The sequence below is a fragment of the Bos indicus x Bos taurus genome, chromosome 13 (assembly GCF_003369695.1).
Source record: "Bos indicus x Bos taurus breed Angus x Brahman F1 hybrid chromosome 13, Bos_hybrid_MaternalHap_v2.0, whole genome shotgun sequence".
NCBI lineage: Eukaryota > Metazoa > Chordata > Mammalia > Artiodactyla > Bovidae > Bos > Bos indicus x Bos taurus.
Genome location: NC_040088.1, coordinates 50,867,551 through 50,885,447, shown reverse-complemented (window position 1 = coordinate 50,885,447; position 17,897 = coordinate 50,867,551). Strand labels below are relative to the sequence as shown.

At 41.9% G+C, this 17,897-nt stretch overlaps 1 long non-coding RNA gene across 1 annotated transcript in view; it reads left to right on the top strand.

Moving 5' to 3' along the window:
* Window positions 1–17,897, top strand: part of LOC113903529 — a 46,001-nt gene that overhangs the window by 11,533 nt on the left and 16,571 nt on the right. Inside the window, exon 2 of the long non-coding RNA XR_003514168.1 lies at window positions 12,204–12,299. This is a non-coding gene — a long non-coding RNA (uncharacterized LOC113903529). The remainder of the gene's footprint in view (window positions 1–12,203; window positions 12,300–17,897) is intronic.

Below are 17,897 nucleotides of genomic sequence, written 5' to 3'. Positions count from 1 at the left end.
GGAAGTGGTCAAACAGAAAATGGCAAGAGTGAACATCGGCATTCTAGGAATCAGTGAACTAAAATGGACTGGAGTGGGTGAATTTAACTCAGATGACCATTATATCTACTACTGTGGGCAGGAATCCCTTAGAAGAAATGGAGTAGCCATCATAGTCAACAGAGTCCAAAATGCAGTACTTGGATGCAGTCTCAAAAATGACAGAATGATCTCTGTTCACTTTCAAGGCAAACCATTCAATATCATGGTAATCCTAGTCTATGCCCTGACCTGTAATGCTGAAGACGCTGAAGCTGAGCTATGAAGATCTACAAGACCTTTTAGAACTAACACCCAAAAAAGATGTCCTTTTCATTATAGGGGACTGGAATGCAAAAGTAGGAAGTCAAGAAATACCTGGAGTAACAGACAAATTTGGCCTTGGAGTACAGAATGAAGCAGGGCAAAGGCTCATAGCATTTTGCCAAGAAAATGCACTGGTCATAACAAACACGCTCTTCTAACAACACAAGAGAAGACTCTATACATGGACATCACCAGATGGCTGACACTGAAATCAGATTGATTATATTCTTTGCAGCCAAAGATGGAAAAGCTCTATATAGTCAGCAAGGACAAGACCAGGAGCTGACTGTGGCTCAGATCATGAACTCCTTATTGCCAAATTCAGATTTAAATTGAAGAAAGTAGGGAAAACCACTAAACCATTCAGGTATGACCTAAATCAATTCTGTTAACGATTATACAGTAGAAGTGAGAAATAGATTTAAGGGACTAGATCTGATAGAGTGCCTGATGAACTATAGATGGAGGTTCGTGACATTGTACAGGAGACAAGGATTAAGACCATCCCCAAGAAAAATAAGAAAGCCTTCCTCAGTGATCAATGCAAAGAAATAGAGGAAAACAACAGAATGAGAAAGACTAGAGATCTCTTCAAGAAAATCAGAGATACCAAGGGAACATTTCATGCAAAGATGGGCTCAGTAAAGGACAGAAACGGTATGGACCTAACAGAAGCAGAAGATATTAACACGAGGTGGCAAGAATACACAGAAGAACTGTACAAAAAAGATCTTCACAACCCAGATAATCACAATGGTGTGATCACTGACCTAGAGCCAGACATCCTGGAATGTGAAGTCAAGTGGGCCTTAGGAAGCATCACTACAAACAAAGCTAGTGGAGGTGATGGAATTCTAGTTGAGCTATTTCAAATCCTGAAAGATGATGCTGTGAAAGTGCTGCACTCAATATGCCAGCAAACTTGGAAAACTCAGCAGTGGCCACAGGACTGGAAAAGGTCAGTTTTCATTCCAATCTCAAAGAAAGGCAATGCCAAAGAACGCTCAAACTACCACACAATTGCATTCATCTCACACTCTAGCAAAGTAATACTCAAAATTCTCCAAGCCAGGCTTCAGCAATACGTGAACGGTGAACTTCCAGATGTTCAAGCTGGTTTTAGAAAAGGCAGAGGAACCAGAGATCAAATTGCCAACATCCAATGGATCATCAAAAATGCAAGAGAGTTCCAGAAAAACATCTATTTCTGCTTTATTGACTATGCCAAAGCCTTTGACTGTGTGGATCACAATAAACTGTGGGAAATTCTTCAAGAGATGGGAATACTAGACCACCTGATCTGCCTCTTGAGAAATCTGTATGCAGGTCAGGAAGCAACAGTTAGAACTGGACATAGAACAACAAAGTGAAGTGAAGTCGTTCAGTCATATCCGACTCTTTGTGACTCCATGGACTGTGGCCTACCAAGCTCCTCTGTCCATGGGATTTTCCAGGCAAGAATACTGGAGTGGGTTGCCATTTCCTTCTCCAGGAGATCTTCCCAACCCAGGGATCAAACCCAAGTCTCCCGTACTGTAGGCAGATGCTTTACTGTCTGAACCATCAGGGAATTCTCTGCTTCACGGAACAACAGACTGGTTCCAAATAGGAAAAGGAGTACATCAAGGCTGTATATTGTCACTTTACTTATTTAACTTCTATGCAGAGTACATCATGAGAAACGCTGGGCTAGAAGAAGCACAAGCTGGAATCAAGATTGCTGGGAGAAATATCAATAACCTCAGATATGCAGATGACACCACCCTTATGGCAGAAAGTGAAGAAAAATTAAAGAGTCTCTTGATGAAAGAGGAGAGTGAAAAAGTTGGCTTAAAGCTCAACATTCAGAAAACTAAGATCATGGCATCTGGTCCCATCACTTCGTGGCAAATAGATGGGGAAACAGTGGCTGACTTTGTTTTTCTGGGCTCCAAAATCACTGCAGATGGTGACTGCAGCCATGAAATTAAAAGCTGCTTACTCCTTGGAAGGAAAGATATGACCAACCTAGATAGCATATTCAAAAGCAGAGACATTACTTTGCCAACAGGGGTCCATCTAGTTAAGGCTATGGTTTTTGTAGTAGTCATGTATGGATGTGAGAGTTGGACTATAAAGAAAGCTGAGTGCCAAAGAATTGATGCTTTTTAACTGTGGTATTGGAGAAGACTCTTGAGAGTCCCTTGGACTCTCATCCAACCAGTCCATCTTAAAGCAGATCAGTCCTGAGTGTTCACTGGAAGGACTGATGTTGAAGCTGAAGCTCCAATACTTTGGCCACCTGATGCCAAGAACTGACTCATTTTAAAAGACCCTGATGCTGGGAAAGATTGAAGGCAGGAGGAGAATGGGATGACAGAGAATGAGATGGTTGGATGGCATCACTGACTCAATGGACATGAGTTTGAGTAAATTCTGGGAGTCACTGATGGACAGGGTGGCCTGGCATGCTGCAGTCTATGGGGTTGCAGAGTCGGACATGACTGAGCGACTGAACTGAACAGTTGTTATTTATTGAACTTTATTATACAAAGTACTTGCTTATTGCTTTACTTGTATTTCTCTTAAGTCCCATATCAAACCAATTCAGACTTGAGAAACTTGATTCAGAAAGTTTAAGTAACTTAGCCAAGACCACAAAGCTAGTGAATGACAGAACCATTGTGATTCTCTGGTCTGGGATTTTTCTTATTGTATATACTGCCTCAGATGAGAGTTAAAGGAATAGGAAAGACATTATTGGAAGAGGGAATTCTGAAATACAATGCAGGAATCACTGTTTTCACATATCTACTTCCAACAGTGGAATAAGCTGACTTGGGTGGTTTGATAGTAGTTGAGGAAGACTACCATAAAGGGATATGGAACTCTTAGATGACCTCTAAGTCTTCCACCAAGTCTGGGATCTGATGCCTATGCAGAGGCATTTTATTGGAAAGAATAAAGAAAGATAGCGGACTTTTGTTGCAAAGATTCAACCATACTGTGTACAACTCAGGAAAAGCATGCATTTTCCCATCTAATTTTGGATCTATTTGGGGTTTGCCAACTATATCTGGGTGTTCTTTCTGCAAATATCCAGGTCATCATGGTTCTCAGTGAGACTTTTTAATGAAGTCTTCCTTGTGTCTCTTGTCTCCTAGACTTTAGTTCTTTTAGGGTAAAATGCTAGCTCTTACTTGGTTTTGCATTCCTTTAGCTTAGCCCACTCTGGAGAAGGCAATGGCACCCCACTCCAGTACTCTTGCCTGGAAAATCCCATGGATGGAGGAGCCTGGTAGGCTGCAGTCCATGGGGTCTCTAAGAGTTGGACATGACTGAGTGACTTCACTTTCACTTTTCACTTTCATGCATTGGAGAAGGAAATGGCAACCCACTCCAGTGTTCTTGCCTGGAGAATCCCAGGGACGGGGGAGCCTGGTGGGCTGCCGTCTATGGGGTCGCACAGAGTCGGACACGACTGAAGCGACAGCAGCAGCAGCAGCTTAGCCCACTACCCAGAAGGTGCTAAATAAAAATTTGTCAAAATGAACTGTATAGAAACCAAATCCAGTCACATCATAACTCTATTCAAAGTATTTGGTTTCTCCCTATTGCCTCCAGAAAAATGTCCAAGTTACTCCTCATGGAGTAGAGGCTGTCTGTGATTTGTCTTCTTTCTGTTTCTTTGTCTTTTCATCCCCTCCGTGTTTGTGCTTTAGGCCGCAACCAAGTCAGGCTGCGTATTTGTTCTCGTACTCGTGCTCCTCACCTCCATGAGTTTGCAAGGATGTTTTCCGTTTGGCTTGCCTCGGGCATGAGTTCTTCTACAAGTTCTTCCCTCATTCTCCTCAGATCAGATCAGATCAGATCAGTTGCTCAGTCGTGTCCGACTCTTTGATTCTCCTAGGTCTCCCCAAAACCAGGGGATTGTGTCACCATCTTTCATCCTCCCATCCAACCTCTATCATGGCACCTAGAGTTCTGTGGTTTATCTCTGTAGAAATAGCCCTATTTCCCAGCAGAGAGCTATCTCTGCATTTTCTCATGCATATGGATATTTCCAGAAGCTTGAGCTGTACCTGATCTACAAAAGATACTCAGTTACTCTTTGATGAGTGACTGAATCAATCAAAAAAGTATAAATCTCCCTCCATATCTGAAACCTGTTGAATAAAATACAAGAGACCAATCTAATGAAATGCTAGCCTCCCATTTTGGATGGGATAACAAATAAGACACTTGAAGTATTTACCCATAGGTGTACAAAAGGATGAGTCTGTTTTGTTTGTGTGTGTGTGACTTATTACAAACATCTTTTTGTTAATATGCCAACAGTGTTACAAGGTGGATAAAAGTTATTAATCTTGTGCTCCTGACTGAATGCTGTTTGCATCCTCCCAAAATCTGAAATTGGGTCATGAGAGTGGAGCCCTTGTGAATGGGGTTAGTGCCCCTATAAAAGAAACCCGAGAGCTCCCTTCCCCTCCCACCTTGAGAGGACACAGCTCTAAAGTGGTCACTCCAGGAAGTGGTCCTTCACCAGACACCAAATCTGCCAGCATCTTGGGTTTGGATTTTCCAACCTCCAGAACTGGGAGGAATAAATTTCTGTTGCTTAGAAGCCATCCAGTTTCTAGTATGTTGCTTCAACAGTGCAAACAGACTAACACCTTCTTTTTCAGGGAAGGCTGTGATAATGAGTCAGTGACCAATTCTTTAGTCAAATACAGAGGCTACTGTTAGGTCCAGAACTCAACTGTTGATTTGCCACTGTTCAGGAATTTTCTTTATGGATAACCTGAAAAAAAAATAGATAATTACTCAGTTCCCAAACTGAATTTGGAAATAACAGCATTTAACTTGCATTTTCCTGCTGATTTGATAATTAATCAAATATCTTTGTAAATGTACTTATTTTAAATACATTGGTCAGAATTTTTTATGTTATCGTAGTAACTGAGTAATTAAAGCAGGTGAAACATTTGCAGAGGGTATTAAATGTTTTATTTATAATTAGATTTAACTAATAAATTACAGGTACTATACTTGGTAAGAATCCAAATGAAAGATATTTCTTTCAAGACATAATTTGCTTTGCAGAACACTGTTTGAAACATGATTAAGAATTACTCTTTCAGTTTTAAAACAAAAATTGAAAATATAAGACTTTTCCAAATGACACAAAATCTTCAGATTTACATCTTTTTTTCCCTTGATTTACTTCTTAAGTGTACTCAATGTTCTTATTTCACATGGGAGTTCCAGAAACCTAAGTCTTTAGCCATAACAAAAATCCTTTTTAGTCAGTTTTGGGGCCACATTTCAAAAGAGTTACTTTTTTAAAAATTCTGTATGTGATATTTACCAGAAAAATATGCAGACCTTGAGACAAGATTTTGCTTGTTTTTTTAAATAGCTAAATTTGCTTGTTTTAAATTGTTTATATGTATCAAAGGTAATTCAATCTAATAAGTGATATTTAATAATTTAATGAGTTAGCATTTTGAATAGTTAATTATATTTATAATATATGATAAATGTAATACTATATAAAAATAAAATACATTACATATTTTATATATAACATAACATGTTAAAATAAAACTCTTTAAAAAAAATAGATAAAAAGCAGGACAGGATTTCTGTTCAGTTATCTTATTGTATATTAGAAATGAGGTTGAGGGGAGCATTCCATATCTACATCATATGACATAAGGAGAATAACTATGCCCCGTACTACTACTGACCCTAGGACCACATCTTCATTTGTTAAGCATGGACTGTGTGCCAGGCACTCTTTCTGGCATTATAGATATCTCTCCTTTAAGCCTCAATGCAGGTTTGAGGTAATTATTCTTACATGAGTACATGTAATGTACTAATGTTTGTAGGTTATTAATGAGGGGTTAATACCATCTATCTTTAGGGTTAGTATAAGGAGAATGACAAAATGCATTTGAGAATATTTTCTAACAGTAAATCTCTATACAAATAGATCATTTTATTCCTGACAACTAATTTCAAAAGGAGACACACTCAAATTTGATCATATGTAATAGCGTTTGTTTAATTATCCAGTTATGTCCTATGTCAAGACATTGTTGACTTGGTAACTCAGAGCCTTAATTGTCAAACAGAATTCTTCTCAGAAATACATGTTAGATGTGAGTATATATACCTTCGTGTACAGAATGTACTGAATCATTGAATGCTAGGTATGGAAGGCTCCATCTATGGCTTCCAGCTCAATTTCTTTATTTTACAGAAGTGGAACTTGAAACAATAAGAGGGTGGCTTATTTGTAGTCAGAAGTACATTCTGTCAAGTTCTGGGTGATAAAGCGCTGGTAACAAAGGAGAGAAAACTATGGAAAGGGGTTTGGAGAAACTGCTTTGGGGAAAAGGAGTTGGGAGAGAGAGAACAGGCTTTCCAGGCACAATATTGAAAAGGGTGCCCCAGCCTCAACCTTAATTCCTGAAGCCTTCCCTCCATTTGGCATCAAGGAATCGACAGCAGAGTCAGACGGGCTGGGATTCCAGGCTCTAACCAGGAGGATGGCTGGATCATTGCATCACAGGGGCAGACCAGGTGTGCTTGAGTTCCAATACTACTCCCAAGTGTGACTGTACTATTGGCTCATCAGAGGACTGGGGAATTCAGGAACTGGAAGCTGGGGCTGCAAGATGGTCCTGGCCATTGTGCTGCAATTGTGAGGGCAGAGCTGAGCCCAGAATCCAGCGGTCCTGACCCCTGCTCTGGCCTCCATGCTTTCTGGATGCGTCAAGTCCGCCTTTGGCTCTAGTCGTCTTTCCTGGACCTCGCTTGTCTCTTTCTTCCATAAAAACTTTTATTGCAAAAGATGAACAATATGATTGGTGTGATATATAACTGGAGTAATGAGAGGCTTGGGGACAATTTCATGTCTGCCCCCTATCACATAATGGGAATAGGGATTTCCCCATGCCAGCACGTGACCCCCACCCACACTTGCCAGGCACCGAATGTCTACCGGGCACTTCTGGCACTGTGAGGATTTCCATTGCTTGGTGGCACTTGCTCTGATGTGATGTTTACAGAACACACAGCCACATCCAAGATCATTCAACAATTTGAATATATCTCCTTCTTCACACAGTCTGTTCACCAATAACAAAATGTGTTTACCCTGCCTTCCAGTCTGGAGTATTGAAAGATCCTGGTCTTTGAAGCCTTCCTCCAACACTTACCTGCTGTGTTAACTTGAAGCAATTCCTTAACTTCTCTGAACTTCAGTTCTCATTACGGATGTAACAGTTTCTGCCTCACACGGTCGGTGTACATAGTTTCTGGCATGTAATGAAGAGTTCATAAATGATAGCTATTATTACATAGCTACTTCTGTTGATATCTTTTATCAGACCAGTTACAAGAAAATGAGTGAAACCTAAATTGAGTGCATTCAAAAGCAATAATAATAGCAACATTAGCAGTATTTGCCAAGCACTTTCTATATTTTGGGTGCTGTTTTATCAACAATTGCCTGTATTATTTAATCCTCACAACAACCTTTGCTACCAATTTAAAGGTAGTAAATCATTGTGTAGATACTGGTAAGTAAAGCAATTAAAAATTAAAAAAAATACTTGTAAATAGTTGGACTAGTTTCTGGCATATAGTAAGTGCTTTGTTGTTCCTGTTAAGTCACTAAGTCATGTCAGACTCTTTGTGATCCCATGGACTGTAGCCCACCAGGCTTCTCTGTCCATAGGATCTCCCAGGCAAGAATACTGGAGTAGGTAGCCATTTCCTTCTGCAGAGGACCTTCCCTACCCAGGGATCAAACCCCCATCCCCAGCATTGGCAGGTGGATTCTTTACCACTGTGTCTTCTTGTGGAAGACAAGAAGTGCTATAAATGCTTATTAAAATGTAAAAGGGGAAATACCATTCTTTCCCCCATTTCTCAGATAGAGATACTGACTCCCAGAAATGAAATGACTTGGCCAAAGTCACAATGCTAGAGAGGAAGAAAACTGAGATCCACGCTCTGGTGGGGTTCCTGCAGGCCTCGCATGAAGAGTGTGACAAACAGTTCTAGTATTTCTGGCAGCACGGAAAGCTGGCCCACGATGGAGATGAAGAGAGCAATTCACCCACCAAGTTATCCTGCGTGTTAGCTTTCTCCCTCATTTCTTCAGATACTGACTTCTTCCAACCCCCTCACTTCCAGGGCTCGCTCTGTTCATCCACTTGGGTGGTCCTTTGTCTCTCTGGAGAGCAACTGAACTACACCAATCTCTTTCTGATCCCACAGGGGACCTTGAAAAGTCACCGTTCTTTCTCAAGAGCTTTCCTGTTTCAAATAACCCCATTTTCATCCACATTGTACATAGCAGGTCAACCCAGATCAGAAATCTACCTGCCATCCCCCCACCACCTTTGTGATTTTTTCCTAGAACGTTCCTAATCCCCTCTCTGCACAAATCAATACATCATTTTCCCAGAGTCTCAAGAAATGGATTCCTGGAAATGTGCATGTGTGTTACTTAATCACGCAGCTGCAGCATGGGGATACAGGTAAACTTCTCTCTGCTCATGTCCAGACAGCCAGGAATGTGATGGGATGCACGCCTCTTCTTGCTCCATGGTTTACCTTTTCTCCAGAGTAACCTCTGCCACACGTCTCTGCACAGAAAACCTCGTCCATCTCAGAAGGCTGTGGCTTGATCTCAACGATAAGAACATCCCTGTCACTGGAATCCACGGCTCACAGGGCCTGCTTTGCTTCTCAAGGATGCTAAGTTCTTAAACCCAGGCAAGATGAAGAACATATTGTGCATCCCTTGGGGACTATTTAAAACGTACAATATAAATATTTCTGCTTTGAATGGACTTAACTTAGCAAGCCTGGGTCTGGTTTGTGTCCTTCTAGTCATCACACCGACGGGGTGTGTGCCAGCCCTTCATTTAGCTGAGCCGAGTGGAGCTGGCAAAGAGCCGTCAGCACCCGAGTGCCCCTCGAGGGGTGCCAAGTCGCCCTTGATCACATAATGCCTTTCAGATAAAGTTAGCTCCGCAGGAGGCCCTGCCTCATGCTAGTGCTTTCTGGTGACAGATCCCCCGGCTCCGGGTCTCCCGTGGCAATGAAATCCAAAGGGAAAGTCAGGGAGACTTTCCTGGTGGTCCCGTGGTTAACACTTTGCCTTCCAATACACAGTGTACAGGTTCAATCCCCGATCAGGGAGCAAAGATCCTGCATGCCTTGCAGCTAAAAATCCAGAGCATAAAAAAGCAACAGAAGCAATATTGTAACAAATTCATTAAAGCCTTAAAAAAAGAAAGAGGCCCCATGAAACCTCACCCCAAAAATAAATAAAAGTTAAAAAGAGAAAGGGAGAGTCAGCCAGCCAGGGGTGACAGTGGGGTGCTGGGCCTGAGACGCATGGCCTTTGCTTTGTCAGAGTCGACCCCAAACCACTGCCTTCCTTCCCACCCTTTTTCCCTTACCAGGGTGTCCTGAAATTTTTCTGAATATAACGGGAAAACTTAAGAACAGCCACATCTTTCTCCTGGCATCCTCCCACTTTGCCAAGCTTAATGGCTGCATGTCAAATAGGAGTCAATACAAGTTGAGTCTCACACAGTGTTCAGAAATTTAGCCTGGCCCCTTTATCCTGCCTTAATGTGGGACCCAAGCCTTGTTGAGGACTAGGGAGCAGGCAGTGTGTGGGCTTTCCTGAGTCTTGTAGAACTGTGCTTAGTCAATTCAGTCGTGTCCGACTGTTTGCGATCCCATGAACTGTAGCCCGCCAGGCTCCTCTGTCCATGGGGATTCTCCAGGCAAGAATACTGGAGTAGGTTGCCATGCCCTCCTCCAGGGGATCTTCCCAACCCAGGGATTGAGCCCAGGTCTCCCACATTGCAGGCAGTTTCTTTACCATCTGAGCCACCAGGGAAGCCCCAGGTAGGGCTGAATGATGTCTATTTTTTGTGTATGTTCTATTTGCAGGTCTTTTTTGGTTCTGAGAAACATTAAACAATAAAAGAAGCCTCACTGGGTGCAGGAAACATCTGTCTTTGTGAAGCCAGGGGATACTAAGTACTCCAGGGACAGTACTAGTGGCTCAGATGCCTTCCTTCAAGCAAAACCTCCTGAGGAAGTCCCACCTTCAGAGGGATTTTTCTGGCTCAAGGAGGGTGTTGTGTCAACTTAAAAAATATTCACAACCTCAAAGTTGAGAGCTTTTTTTTTTTTTTGGTGGGAATTTTTAGGACTTCAAACCCAGAAGACAGTATCTCAAATAACCTGAGAGAACTCCGAGGAGGTGGAGGGAGCCAGGTTATATAGAAGTTTTATAACAAAGTGGGCAGGAAATCTGAACACCAAAAGTCTATTGTTAATGAAAGAAAACCAGTTATCTCAAGTTAAGAAATTCAGGCTTTTCTCTGTATGTAAAGATGCAAGAATCTGGGCTCGCTGAAATCATTTCTTTGATATTTACCTCAGCTATCTGGGGCCAGTATCCTGTTTTCAGATTCTGAGCTTCCTTTCTTCAGGGCTCACAGTAGGGATTGGGTGCAGTCTGAGGGCAGGTATTCTTCCTGAATTCCCTCAGATTTCACCAGCTCACCATTGTGGTGGCTGCAATTGCTGATGGCTGTGACATCCTTGTTTATTGATATGGCAGGAAATATTCCACTTCTCAAATGGAACACTATGAACAGCACCCCCGGGAAACACCTGAGGCTTTGAGGAGCAGAGCTAGGGAAGCCTCTGGATATAAAGGGAACACACAACCTGGGGTTCTGGCTCCAGTTCTGCTGTAACCCGCTTGAATGGTAGCAAGCCAGTCATTTCACACTTTTTTTAAAAGTCGTTCAATTGTGTCTGACTCTTTGCAACCCCATGGACTATATATAGTCCATGGAATTCTACAGGCCAGAATACTGGAGTGGGTAGCCTTTCCCTTCTCCAGGGGATCTTCCCAACTCAGGAATCAAATCCAGGTATTCCACACTGCAGGTGGATTCTTTACCAGCTGAGCCACAAGGGAAGCCCAAGAATACTAGAGTGGGTAGCCTATCCCTTCTCCAGAGGATCTTCCTGACCCAGGAATCAAACTGGGATCTCCTACATTGTAGGTAAGATTCTTTACCAACTGAGCTATCAGGGAAGCCCATTTAACACTTAGGTGTTTATTCTCTCTTCTGTCAGTGAATGTTCAGATGAGAATAGAGTGTGGTGATCATTTCATTCTCACAGCACTTCCTGCTTGACTCAGTTTGCAGAGGAGTATCAGGGGTTGTAACCAGAATTCCACTCATTATTTTTCTTCTTCTCCTCCCAGCTCCCACATCATTTTGGATCAGCCAGAGAAGAGATGCTACCTGGGGTCTCCTTGCATCCCCAGAATCTTGGTGCAAAGTTCTATGTATTGGGTACTTTATAGCCAACAAAAATTTCTTCCTCATAGTTTTGGAGTCTGAATGTCCAAGGTCAAGACACGAGTACAGTTGGCTTCTAATGAGGGCCCTCTTACTGATTCCTGATAATACATGACCTTTTCACTGTGTCCTCACAGGGCAGAAGGGGAAATGGAGCTCTCTGAGGTCTCTTTAGCAAGGGCACTAATTGCATTCATGAAGGCTCCACCCTAATGACCCAATTACATCCCCAAAGCCCTGTCTCCTAATACCATCTCCTTAGGGGTTAGGTTTTCAACATACAAATTTGGTGGGTTTGTAAATATTCAATCTATAACATCCAATCCCTCCATATACTGCAAATCAGCCAACCTCAGACACGTCCTGTCTCTTGCCCACTTGGGGGTCTTCTATAGCTTATTTTCTCCTGCTCTAAACTTCCTTTATTTTTCTTTTTGCCTTTCCATTTAACAGAAAAAAACAAGCAGTTATGTGTACAAGGCACTGTGATGTCTCAGATGATTTGTAAGAACTGGCTGAAGAAGCTGGTGTCCAAGGCTGTGGACACAGGTAAGGTGGGGGATGTCACCACCCCCAATCTCTGCACAAGGCTGGTGTCTCTGGAATATCAGAAGCCCTGTTCCTGGCCTAAGGTCTTCATTTACTCCAGGCTCCCACCTCACTGGGGATCTCTGGTTCCCAGGCTCCTCATATAAAATAAGGAGACTTAGTTTGCTGATTACCACGACGCCTGTTAATTCTAACCTCCTTGGAAGATGCCACCCCATATACTTCTTAAAATAGGCTTGGGCTGGAGCTGATCAGAATAGCAACAAAGCAAAGCAGAATTTCAAGGAATGAAGTTCAAAGGTCTTGCACCCTGATGTCTTTGGTGTTGCTTGCCTAATAAAATAAAACAAAACATCACAAGTAAGATATTTTACTGTTGATGAGGAAGAATGTCCATGGCTTCTTTTTTGCATTAGATAGCACCACAAATGCAACACAATTTCAGATTGTTTGGAACTTTTTATTTTATGAAAGTCACCCACAATCACAGGACCCCTACATTACAGCCATTATTCTCGGTTTTTCTGTTTGACAGTTATCTTGGCTATAAGATTATCTCAAAGTTGGTTTATGCATTTTTTCATGGACATCTCATCGTGAACATCTTTGGTGCTAATAAGAGTACAGGCTTTGGGATCAGATAGCCCCTTTTAAAAAATATTTATTATTTATTTATTTGGCTGCATTGACTGTTAGTTGTGGCTTATGGAATCTTTTGTTGCAACATATGGGGTCTAGTTTCATTCAGATCAGATCAGTCACTCAGTCGTGTCTGACTCTTTGCGACCCCATGAATCGCAGCACACCAGGCCTCCCTGTCCATCACCAACTCCCAGAGTTCACTGAGACTCACGTTCATCGAGTCAGTGATGCCATCCAGCCATCTCATCCTCTGTCGTCCCCTTCTCCTCCTGCCCCCAATCCCTCCCAGCATCAGAGTCTTTTCCAATGAGTCAACTCTTTGCATGAGGTGGCCAAAGTACTGGAGTTTCAGCTTTAGCATCATTCTAGATTCATTACCAGGGATCAAACCCCAGCCCCCTGCATTGGGAGCATGGAGTCTCACCACGGGACCACCAGGGAAGGCCCAGTTAGCCACATTCTATCTGTATAACTCTAGATAGTGTCTAAACCATCAGTTTCCCCATCTGTAAAATAGTACAACGACTAGGATTAATGTGAACACATGTGGCACAGAGTTTGACATGTAGACAATATCAGTTCTGCCCTGCCTCCTTCTGAATATCCCAGACAGCTATTATTTGTGGTCTTTCCTATCTGACTAACCAAAAGGGATTATGAATCTAGTTCTATGTTTTGTTTTGCCAAAATTATTTTGGTGTGTAATGTTGAGCCAATCCAGCATTTATCTTTTGAACTTCCCTTTTGAGAGACACTGTGCATTTTCCTGTGTAGTGTATAAAAAGCATGATCCTAGTTCTCGAGGAACCTATCACCTATAAAGGGAGATTAAAGCTAATCTGCAAATAGCTGTGATGCAGCTGTAATACAAGGTATGTTGAGAGATATAGGAGGCACCCAGATTGCGATGACTCCAAAGTAGGAAGAGGGAACTTCCTGCCAGTGACAGTTCCAGTTCTGCCCCTTTAAATGCACCCACCTGTCGGCAGACACCCCATTCTCTTGGCTCCTGTTCTGTGCTTATCATATCCTCTGGTTTCTCCGCCTTGTTTAATGCTTTGCTCTCCTGCCTCTCCATTTAACTTCTTGACCATTTTTTCTTAAACCATTTTTCTCATGTCTGCCTTTGTGATATCATGGCCCCCTGACTTCATATATTGTTTATACAGTAGAGTTCACACTCTACTACTCTGTCCAGAGCTCCAGGAAACTCACCTAGCTAGTTTTGCTCAGGTCTTCGCTGGTAGCTCAGCAGTAAAGAATCTGCCTGCAGTGCAGTAGATGCAAGAGACACAAGTTCAAGTTCTGGGTGGGGAAGATCCCCTGGAGAAGGAAATGGCAACCCACTCCAGTATTCTTGCCTGGAAAATTCCATAGACAGAGGAGCCTGGTGGGCTACAGTCCATGGGGTCGTATAGAGTCAGACGTGACTGAGCACACACACACACACACACACACACACACACACACACACACACAGCCCTGCCCTATTCGTTAGCCACGCCCTGATTCACTAGCTCCACCCTGATTTATTAACCACTCCTTAATTCATTGGCCATGCCCTTATTCACTAGCCATGCCCTGATTCTTCCCCATCCTGTACTCAGGAAGGACGTTTTTGGTACAGGAGAGACTTGATCTGTTCCTTTAAGAGCAGATGACTTTTCAAAAGATAGAAGAGATTTCTAAATGCTGAAAATGAGCTACACAAAGTGCAAATACAGGAAATTGTCCCATCTCTGGGGATTGCTGAGTAATGGGGCTGGAACACAGGTCAGAGAATGGAGATATGGAAGAATTCTGAATGGATAAATTTAGGTAAAATTGTGGAGGTCTCAGACATCTCATTTAATAGTTTTAAACTTCATCTGGTAGTATGGAGCTACTAGAGACTTCTTATCTAAATATGTTTTAAGATTTCTCGACAAAGGCTTTGCAGCTTGAGAAGGGATATGATCTCATTTCTGGGTGTACCATGCTTCCTTGGGGCCCCTCTATGACCCACAATTATTCCAGTATCACCTGGTGGCGCTTGCTTCAGCCTCAGCTATGCTTTTTCCTTTCTGACCTGGACCTTCTCTGATGCTGCACCTGGAATGGGAAGGAAGGGCGTCACAAGTATTCCAGCCTGCCAGCCCCAACGTGCAAACAGGTTAACCCATGCAGCAACCTTTACCCCATGGGGAGGCAGGTGGGTGATAAATGTTACCCTCTGGGGCACATTATCCACAGCTCCTAGGAGAATCCCACATGGCTGAGCTCAGAATGTACCATGGAACCGTTGCTCTTGTTTTCTGTTTTCTTCCTCTGCCTTATTCCCCTCCTATTTCCTGGGATCTCTTCCCAAAATAAATACCTTTGAGAAATGCCTTATCTCAAGGTCTGTTTTTTTTCCTCCGAAAGCTGGGCTAATACCTGTGGGACTTGTGTCTCTGCCCTGGAGCAAGGATGAGAATAAGATTTCAAACTACATTTCAAATCCATTAGCCTATAGGGGATTTTGTTTTTTGGTTTTTACCCATATTCTTTTTTTTGTTTGTTATTATAAAATATATTTAACATAAAAGTTGCTATTTTAACCATTTCTAAGTGTCAAGTCAGTGGCATTACTTACGTGCACAGTATTATTCTAGTATGATCACTTAAACTTCAAACTTCTTTCATTACCCCTACAGAAATTCTTTAGCCAGCAAGCAAGAACGTCCTTCCAGCCTGGGTAACCTCTCATCTACTTTATGGCTCTGAATTCTTCTGTTCTAGAGATTGCATATACTAATACAATATTTATCCTTTTATGTCTGGCTTATTTGACTCAGCATAACATTTTTAAGATTCATCCAAATTGTATCATGTATTAGAACTTCACTCCTTTTCATGGAGTATATTTTCATGGACGTGGAGTATATATTTCATGTCTTTTTCATGGACAATATTCCCTTGTTTGGATATACCATATTTTGTTTTCACATTCATCCATCAATGGACACTTGGATTACTTCCACATTTTGATTCTTGTGAATAATGCTGCAGTGAATATTCTCATACAAGGATCTGTTCAAATCCTTTTGGGGGGGTATGTACTCAGGAAGGAAATTGCTAAGTCATATGGTGATACTGTATTTAACTTTTTGAGGAATTGACAACATGCTTTCAACAGCCATTGTGCCATTTTACATTCCCACCAGCAGTGTAAGAGGGTTCCAGTTTCTCCACATCCTCACCAACACATTGTTTTTCATTTTAAAATTTTATTATTATTTCCATCCTGGTGGGTGTAAATGGCATCTCATTGTGGGTTTTGTTGTTTTTGTTTTGTTGTTTGGTTGCACTGGGTCTTCGTTGCTGTGCAGCCTTTCTCTAGCTGCAGAAAGCAGAGGCTGCTCTCTGGTTGTGGTGCCTGGGCTTCCCCTTGTGGTGGCTTCTGTTGTTGTGGCGCACGGCTCTCGGCACACGGGCTCAGTACTTGTGGCTCAAGAGTGTGCACTGCAGCACGCAGGTTTCAGGATTCATGGCACTCGGGCTCAGTAGTTATGACACAAGGCTTAGTTGCTCTGCAGCCTGTGGAATCTCCTCACACCAGGGGTTGACCCTGTGTCCCCTGCATTGGCAGGCAGATTCCTATCCACTGTACCACCTGGGGAGTCCTCATTGTGGTTTTGATTTCCATTTGCTTAAGGAGGAAGGACTCTGAGAGCATCCTGTCATGTGCTTATGGGTCATTTGTATATTTTCTTTGTAGAACTATCTATTCAAATCTTTTGTCTTTGAAACAAGTTGGGTGGTTTGTGTTTTTCTTGTTGAAAATTAGTCTCTTTATATATTCTGGACGTATGGTGAGGTATACCAAAGATTCAGTTTGCAAACATTTGCTCCCATTCTGTCCATTGTCTTTTTACTTTCTTGATAAAGTCCCATGCACAAAACTTTTTAATGTTACTGAAGTTCAGTTTACCTAGTTTAGTTGCTTGTGTTTTTTTGGTGTTATATCTAAAAATCCATGGGCAACTCCAAGATTATGAGAATGTACCCTTGTGAATTCTTGAACTATTTTTTTTTTGAAGACTTAGGCATCAGGCACTTTGCATATTGAATGTTGTTTAATTCTTGCAGCAAATCTACGTGGTAATATTGTCCTCTTTTGATTGATTGGGACATTTCAGCTCAAAACAGTAATTTGACCAAGATTGTGCAACTGTCAAAATAATAGAAGAAGGATTTGAATCAATGCTTACAATGCCCTAATAGACACATATTTGAGGTGAGGGGGAGCTGTTCAGGAATAAGATATCATAATTTATAGGCTTTCTCAAGATTTCTTCCAAATTATAATTTTTTCTTAAAATACTTCCAACATTCTTTATGCACATTACTCATTATTATGGATATCTAAAAGTTTTTGTTTAATAAATAAGAAATATTAAATTTAGTAGTATTTATAAAGTATAGTCAATGTTCAAACACTGGAAATGCCAGCAAACAATATTGGCTTATACTCAAATAGTGTTAATATTTGGATCTCTTAGCAAGATTAATAGAATGTCAACGAATCTTGTGTAGAAACAGCCAATTTAAGGATTTATTTGCTTCTAAAACTTGCTATTTCTTAAATCATTCTTAATAGGATTTAAATAAAGCATACAAAGTATATAAACTTCTTAATATTTATTTTATGTGCCAGAATGACTCACTGTTAGCAGCAGACAGGGCCAGAAGCAAACACTTATGACAACAGCTTCAAGCAAGACTGGGCTTCCCAGGTGGCTCAGTGGTAAGGAATCCACCTGCCAATGCAGGAGATGCAGGTTCAGTCCCTGGGTTGGGAAGATCCCCTGGCGAAGGAAATGCCAACCACTGTAGGGATGGAGTCCAGGGAACTCCCATGGACAGATGAGCCCGGTGGGCTACAATCCGTGGGGTTGGAAGAGAGTCAGACATAACTTAGTGAGTAAACAACAA